Genomic DNA, 8,966 nt, shown 5'->3' with positions numbered 1-8,966 from the left:
ATAAACGAAATTTAAATCAATTGAGATCAACTGAAATAACACGGAACTGATACAGCAAATCGTTTCATTATCAAATAACAAATTTAAGTCACTATAATGACGGTACCAGTTCCGTGGCAGTTGAAAAGAAGCGTTTGGAATGGAAGCACATTACCGAAAAGGTAACGCTCTTTAGGTGTGTGTCGCAACAGAAATTAAAACAAAATGGCCCGACTTGCATCCAGTGACAAAAAAGGCATTTACGGAAAAGGCCCGTGACCACTAGAAAACTGGCGGTGGTCCACCATAAAAATCTCTGACGAAACACAACTTGAAGAGAAAATAGTGGCCACCTACAAGGATTGCTCTATTTGCGGAACCGTAGGCTGAATAGCTCATAGGTCCTTATGTTATCATTTGACTATTTACGGACCATAAAGCTACGGATTTCAAAACATTCAGAACTGCTTCTCAAAAATTTATTGTTTATAATCCATGCAAACTAAAGCTTGTTAATGTATAGTTCGTTTAGTTATGGTCCGCAAATAGTAAAAAAAATAACATAAGGACCTATGGGCTACGGTTCCGCAGCAGCTAGGATTGCCGAGTTTGGGGATGGAACTCTGACCGAGGAGTTGAGTCACCAAAATGAATTGATGCAATATTGACAAGGATTCCAGTCTTGCTACAACGGGATGTGCTAAAATGAAAAACAAATTAGAAACGCAATGAACGAAACGAAACGAAATAACAATCATTTTATATGATGTAAAAAGGACAACATTTGTCCTGATTAGGGACAAACACATGTATAAAGAATGTGATAGGGTTTGAAATATGTTTGCATAATTTTCCGATTTGTAAATATTTACACATGAAGCGCAGGATCTGCTAACCCTTCTCAGAACATAAGATCAAGCATGATTATTTTATAGTAGGATTCGTGTTGCTCAGTCTTAAATTTTGTATTGTTTTGTGAACTTATTTGTTTTTTCAACGTGTTTTTTTTTTTTTTTTTTTTTTTTATTGCCATGGCACTGCATGAAAGTTTCTCTTCCACTTGTCAGTTTTGAAGAGTTCTCTGCCACTTTTTTACCAATTGGTGGTATACATACTCGCGAACCAAATATTATATGGTCTCGTAGTCTAACATATACAGTAATTATACCCCACGCAACGAAGTTGCGGAGGTTATAATGTTGTTTGACCGTCCATCTGTCCGTCGGTCCTGTTCTCGTCATCGCACTTCCTCTTAAACCATACAATAGAATTTTATAAAATATTGTACACCATATTAAGGACATTCTATGTACAAAAATGAAGATGTACATATTGGCAGGAAATTATAATTCGTTTTTTTTCTAGGAGTTATTCCCCTTTGAAATTATATGGCTTCAATATACTACTGCAACAGTTTGTCATCGCAACTGAATTTTATGAAACTATTAGTTGATGAGGAAATAATTTGTAAATGTGCATATCCACAAGAAAAAAAATTATCAGTTGACTTTTGTAGAGTTGTAAGTCTTTGGATTTAGGAATCTGTTGAGATTTTGTTTGTCCAGTTACAATGTGGGGTCGTTGGGTATGTGAACGTGCTCACAAAGGTCCGTTGCCAATGAAACAACTCTCCATTAGTACAAGGTTGCAACTATCGGTTACTGTAAGGTCTTCAGAAATGAGCAAAACCTTACCGTATAAATCGAAATAACAAAGCTAACCAAAGATACTACCTTTGCCTACATACTCATTGTAATCGGCTGTAAAATTAGGCTTAGCTTATCACTGGATACAAAAGGAAAGAAATCTAACAAAAACACCAGAGTGGGCTTGGCCGGATACTTGTATACATTCCAAAAACCAACAGCCACAAGGTACAGATCTGAGAGTACTATTCTATATATGACTGTCAATGGGACAATTATCCACAATAGTTTCCTAATAAGTAATTAGCTAGTACTTCAATTCCTTCAATCCTAAATGGATTATATATATGGCCGTGAAGTCGTTGTTACAAATAAGAATTTTAAAAACGTCTATGCTATGCTTAATCTGTTTTCAAAGACACAACTATTGCTAAGCATTTGTCCTACATCCGTGCAAACTATGTGGTTTTCCTCACAAACAATATAGCTTTTGTTTGTAGATCATGTTAGTTTAATTGCTGGACAAAGGAATTAGGTACTGAGAATAAATTGAGAAAAGAAAACATATACCCAACGATATTAAATAATGTTTTGTAGGAACCAAGATTTCTTGTCGAAGACCATACTTTGACCTAATGGTTTACTTTTACAAATTGTGATTTAGATGGATATAGTTATCTCATTGGCACTCATACCACATCTTCTTATATCTATTATAGTCTTCTTTTATTTGTAGTGATTAAGATTATAACACAATGTTGACTGCTGTACCCATATTTTTGACTATTTTACCTATTATGTCTGTTTGTTTTGCTAAAACAATATCAAATATTGTTGTCAATTTAATGGAATATGCGACTGTCATGCAAGTGATAGATTTAGCTAGCTATAAAACCATGCAGGTTCATTCTACCATTTTTTACAAAAGGAAATGCGTGTACCAAGTCATGAATGTGATCGTTGTTTTCCATTCGTGTAATGTGTTTGAGCTTTGGATTTTGCCATTTTTTACGTTCTGTTTTAAATTTTCCTTGAAGTTCGGTATTTTTGTGTATTTTGATTTTCCCAAAACATGTTAAAATTTCAATGTAAATGTAGTAAGTAACTGCTGAATATGTCTTGCAGATACATTGGGCAATTGAAGATTCATGCACCCGTGCAGATAATTAAGAAGACAATCGGCACTCCTGTTGGAATCAACGGTGCTATCGAGTTTATTTTATTCTTTTGAAGAGACATTAAAACTGATCTCCAGATGATATATATATATATATATATATATATATATATATATATATATATATACTATTAAACGAGAAGACCTCAATATCTTCTATACTATTAAACGAGAAGACCTCATTTTGTGTGTCGCTTCTCTTCCTTCCACAATAAATCAATCAGCATGCCTCTGAGTCCTATAGGTAACATGCATAGTCGCATTTGTCATCCATTCTTACGATTATTCATATTGATTTATTTTGGAGAAAAACGACAAAAAAGGAGTCCGGATATGATTCCGTCATCAGATTGACTTTTAGTCATAGATAAGACTTCCGGTTTGAAACATGCATAAATACAACCAATCGTATGATAGATAACAAAAATGAAAAATAAATAAGCCAATCAGAGCGTTCTCCATATCATGGTGTTTAAATCGCAAGGCCCACAACTATTATACCTCCTTATAGAGGACAATTATTTTTCGCGTTTATCTACATGTAAACTACGATTATACTACTTTAATATATAGTCTAAGAGACTCTCTGTTTTCTTTGAAATGTTTACTATTTAAGGGGTCATACCAGTTGCATATATATTAAAGTAAGTAAAACATGTGACACAAGTACAACCAATCGTATGATAGATAACAAAAATGAAAAATAAATAAGCCATTCAGAGCGTTCTCCATATCATGGTATTTAGATCACAAGAATCACAACTATTATACCTCCTTAGAAAGGACAATTATTTTTCGCGTTTATCTACATGTACACTACGATTATACTACTTTTATAGAGACTCTCTGTATTCTGTCAGGGACTTTCTATGTTAGTATATAAAGTCCCTGATTCTGTCTACTGTTTTCTTTGAAATGTTTACTATTTAAAGGGTCATACCACTTGCATAGATAAGTAAAAAAACTTCATCTAAAACTACCTCGACCAAAAACTTTAACCTGAAGCGGGACAGACGGACGGACGGACGGACGGACGGACAGACGACCGAACGACGCACAGATGCAGAGACTAGAAAACATAATGCCCATAATGATGGGGCATACAAATTTATTGTTGAAACACAGGCACTTGTCTCAGACAAAAAAAATCTTATATACCTTAATATAGATTTAAGATATAACAAGTTTTAGTGGGATTGACAGGCCAGAAAGCGACATATAACAGAATTTCGCTACTGACTGACATTTTTCTAAATTGCAAGTTAAAGGGAAACTTCGCAAAAAAATCAAAAATTGATATTATGTTCATTCTGTATAAAAATGCTCAAATTCATAGATATTAAAGTTTTATTCCGCTAGATAAGTGATCACCATCGATTTTAAATTTAGAGTATTAATTCTCTGAGTTCCGCCATTTTGTCCTTCTTTCCCGATTAATGAAACGATATGTCTATAAACCACAAAGAAACAAAACTACAGTAACCGATGTAGTCGTAATTGCGTGTCGATATCTTGTCAATCGTACGGTTGTTTTATCCGACTAACTAACCATGGTCTGTTGTTTTTAAACTTGATATTGGAATTAGGTGAAAAGTCAAAGTTGAAATCATAAATAAGTGTTCCGTGAAAATTGTTTTCGAAAATCTAATTTGTTCATAATTCTTTAAAGTAATAAACCGTTTTCAAATAAATTTTTATCTTCCCTCTTCTGATTACCAGCATGGCTAAAGGTATTACCTCCAAAGGTATTGTGAGGGGTGTGAGGTGACACGTCCAGGTATTCAAGCGATTTCCTGTCGGGCTTGCAAGTTCACGCATCGTTTCACTTCTGCAGGTATTGATCAGTGTACACGGCTGATAACATTTAACTTTCCATTTTGAACTATCAGATGTATAATATACAACTCTGTCTTACTTGTCATTACCAAACTCATACGCTTGTTTATAAATAACATTTCTGGTGTAAAGAATATTATTCATAAAAATATAAATAATACCCAAAAAATAAGATTTGATGAAATTAAAATCTATTTAAATATTTTTTCCCAGGGTGAATTTGGGAAAATGTAATATATACTCATTGTCAAAAGTGAAGGACAGATTGGAACATACCAGAAATATTGATTTAAAAATATGTACGCACTTGCCGACGATTCGTTTATACGACTGGATAGAAAGTTACGGAACTATAGCGCAATTTAAAATATATACATGTATACATTGAACATAAGAAAAAAACATATATTTTGAATAAATAGGGGTAAAAGTGTTGTAGATAGACTAGTCCACGTATGCCAACAGTATGTAATCATCGAATGTCGATAGACTATTGTATACCAGAAGAACAAGAAGAGAACCAATTTGATTTAAATACAGGTCGATGTATAACTTTTGCTTTGGTACATTGAAGTTGTGGAAATAGTAAAATCACAGATTTATATTTCAATAAGATTGTTCTCGAACAAAGGAAGGAATTCGTCATCACAATTGTTATATATGCCACTGGACGAACACTAATTATCCCGAAGGGATGTGAATATTTTGCTGGGAAACTTTTGAGTATCAAAGTTTCAAATTAATTTCGGGATTTTTTTTTTCTTGGTATTCAATAACAGAAAAAAGAAAAAATTACTTGTCCGCTAAATAGGGGTATTCTTGTCAGATGAAAGACTTTTAGTTATATTTAAAAAAAATAGGGAAATATGACATTAAATTGGTTCTGTCTTTTTTTTAAACATCGTTAAAAAGATGTGTGTCTAAGGTGAACGCCACAAGAACCCTGTAATACTAGTACGAGAGTATAGCATGTAAACATTCCTTCTCAATAATATGGTTGTATTGGAAATCTTTTCATACAGATTGACAACTCATTGTCCGATATGCATGTAATATTTGCCACATGACGCCCATAGTTCTTTCTACCATCATCATCTTATTCTTTGATATTGCTGTCAACATCGATGGTTCACACCCAAACAAAATGGGAGTAATGGACCTTCAGAGCTTCTCCGTGTTATACACTTGTGAAATATATAGACGAAATTTCTGTATTGAAATGAATATACATCTCACAAACAGGATTTTCAAATAACGATTTTGAGTAATCACCTTACAAACCAATATAAACGTATGGCAAGATATAACCATGAAGGAATTTAGTTTTTGTCAGACACAAGAACTCATCACTATCATAAACGTATACGTATATATGCATACAATTTTAACTATCAAGAACAAGCGGTCGATGTCGATAGTCCGTTTTCTAACTGTTCGAGTTAGACATGTCACTTGTTCATTCTTGAAAGCCTTCATATTCCCCGTCTAACGATGGGAACTGTTTCTGATTGTGTTGACTATAAATGCTTGTATGGTAATTCTGTTGTTTATCTGTACAAGCGGTTGCATTTCCTCTCCTTTCCCAACAAACAAACGAACGAAACGCTACTAGTCTGCTTTCTCTGGAGCTCATCCTCAATGGCTCTTATACGTCAGGAAACTTACATGTATACTAATAATGATTGTTTTAAGAACAACGATGTATGGATGAACTATTCTAAATTCGTCAATATCAGTTATGCATGACTAAAATATAACTTTTATTACAACTACTGTATTACTTATTTGGATTAATGACGGCTATCATGTTCAACATTGCACAACTATTATCATAGAATTAAAAAAAAAATCCTCAAAAATCCTTAAAAAAAAATAATGCCTTAGCTTAGATAATTGGTATTTTTTCACAAAAAGTTCGTGTAAATGATTGTCAAATGAATTTAATTATGTAAGAATAAAATGTTAAAAAGAAACTAAAAAAAAACCCATGTATGTTGTATTTTTTTGTCAATTAAAAACTTTAAAATTGCAATAGTTTCATTAGCATTTAAACACAGCCAGATTTGAATACAAGTTAAGAAATTCCGGTAAAGTCAATGATATCAAACAGATGTACAATGGTATATCAAATTGGGTAATATTGCATTTAGTTTTTATTAAAGATTAAAACTACTATTTTTTACTTCATATTTGAATCTTTACGCCAATTGCCGCTAAGAAAGTAATCAAAAATTGTTTCCTTTTATTTTTATACATTTTCGGATTTACGAATCTGAATTTTATTTTCAATTAATTTACACAATTTAATTATTGAATCTTTATTCTCATCGTGTATTAAATCATCGTGTATTAAATCTTAGTGTATTAACATCGTGACATCATACTCTTTCTAATCCTTTCTGTATATCCTTTCCAAATAACAACATTTATACCTGTGTACGCTTGAACTCACACCTGCGGCTAAATAGCTACAAGGTAAACGAATTGACCTCAAGCCGAGAAATATACAGTGACCTTTACAAAATAATATACACACTCTGCTCACACATTAGTTGCATTGAAATGATTATCAAAACAATAACGGTAAATAGACAAGTAAATAGTAAAAATGTTCAATAAATATTTTATGAATAAAATCTCAACAATAATTAATTAAATTTATTAAAAAACATTTACTAGAGACAGAGACATATAATTTTATAAGAGTTTAATTCAATGAATACAAAACGGTATATGCATATTCATTTTCGTTCATTATTATATTGTGGTTAATAACTACGACCATTCGTCAGCTGTGCGCTTTTAATTACGTATATTGTCGATAAGCTATAAGAGTTAAACAGATTTTATTTTTTCCCAGAATTCAATAAATCGGGCTAATACGTCACGACCCACTCGAGAATTCAACCAAAAATGTTACAAATACTTGATTTTCTCCGTTATTAGAAGGAATATAAATTTAAAACTTTGCAAATGTGTTTTTTATGTTAAGATGAACATAATTAGATGATAAGTAAAAAATCGCGGAATTTCCCTTTAAGTACCTTGTGTTATATTAAGGTATATATGATTTTTTTTCTGAGACATGTGCCTGTGTGTTGAAAGGGAAAATAGTGATTTGGCAAAAATTAAAGTAAGGTAGAGATTAGAGGAAGGCAGGACCTTTTTGGGGGCGTCGGGATCGGGTGCTTTTAAGCTCCTGATTTTTGGATTGATCCTTACGTGATCCGGGAATATATTTTTCGATTTCGGGATTTCGGGTTATGAAGTTTCTTTAAATTCTGCATCTCGGGATTTCGGGGATTTATACAAGATCCATATCCTACCATTGGCATGTTAATAAGGCTCTCAAAAGAAAAAGCACTGATCGATGGATTGTCCTAGAAGCATATTTTATTAGACTAATAATGGTCTATATAAAAGCAGTTACATTTATTCCATGTTTGAAACGTTTCAAATTTTTAATTTGATTTCTTTACCAAAAAAAGCATTGTAGCAAAGGAGAAAAATAATTGTGGTCTAATGCCAGATACACGAATTTAACAGAAAGGAAACAAATATCGGACTTTGGAAAAAGGGAGAGAGCTTTTCATACCTTTTATTAAATTCTCCATACAAAATATCTTTGACTTAAAATCATCCTACAATAGTTCACAAGCTGTATATGCCCGCGATTTCGCGGTTGTGTTCTAGTACATATATAAATATATATATACAACTCGTCTAAACATCAACCCAACAATGTTAGATCTGTAAATTTGCTTTCGCAAATTTTTGGTTCTTCCCTCGCCGGGATTCGAACCCATGCTACTGTGATATCGTGACACCAAATCGCCTGCACTGCAGCCGTCCCGCTAGACCACACGACCACCTGGGCTCTCAAAAAAAGAGCTTTCGCTGGCCATGTGTTACCTTTCCACGTCAGTTTTAATCTAGCGGCGTACTACAGTACATGATATATAAGGCATGAAGATGTTATTGTTACAGATCAGCTAAATTATCTATAGTAAAGGATCCTACAAATTAATGTAAGATACAGTCACAGAAAATAATTATATTCATAAGTGACATAAGTACGTCTGAGTCAGTGACAACCCTACAACAGATGTATCCATCGGATCGCCATCAATGATGGTGATACATGGCTGTGTACATAATGTATATACAACTCGTCTAAACATCAACCCAACAATGTTAGATCTGTAAATTTGCTTTCGCAAATTTTTGGTTCTTCCCTCGCCGGGATTCGAACCCATGCTACTGTGATATCGTGACACCAAATCGTCTGCACTGCAGCCGTCCCGCTAGACCACACGACCACCTGGGCT

Source organism: Mytilus galloprovincialis, chromosome 1 (genome assembly GCF_965363235.1).
Source record: "Mytilus galloprovincialis chromosome 1, xbMytGall1.hap1.1, whole genome shotgun sequence".
NCBI lineage: Eukaryota > Metazoa > Mollusca > Bivalvia > Mytilida > Mytilidae > Mytilus > Mytilus galloprovincialis.
Note: the sequence above shows the minus strand (reverse complement) of the source record.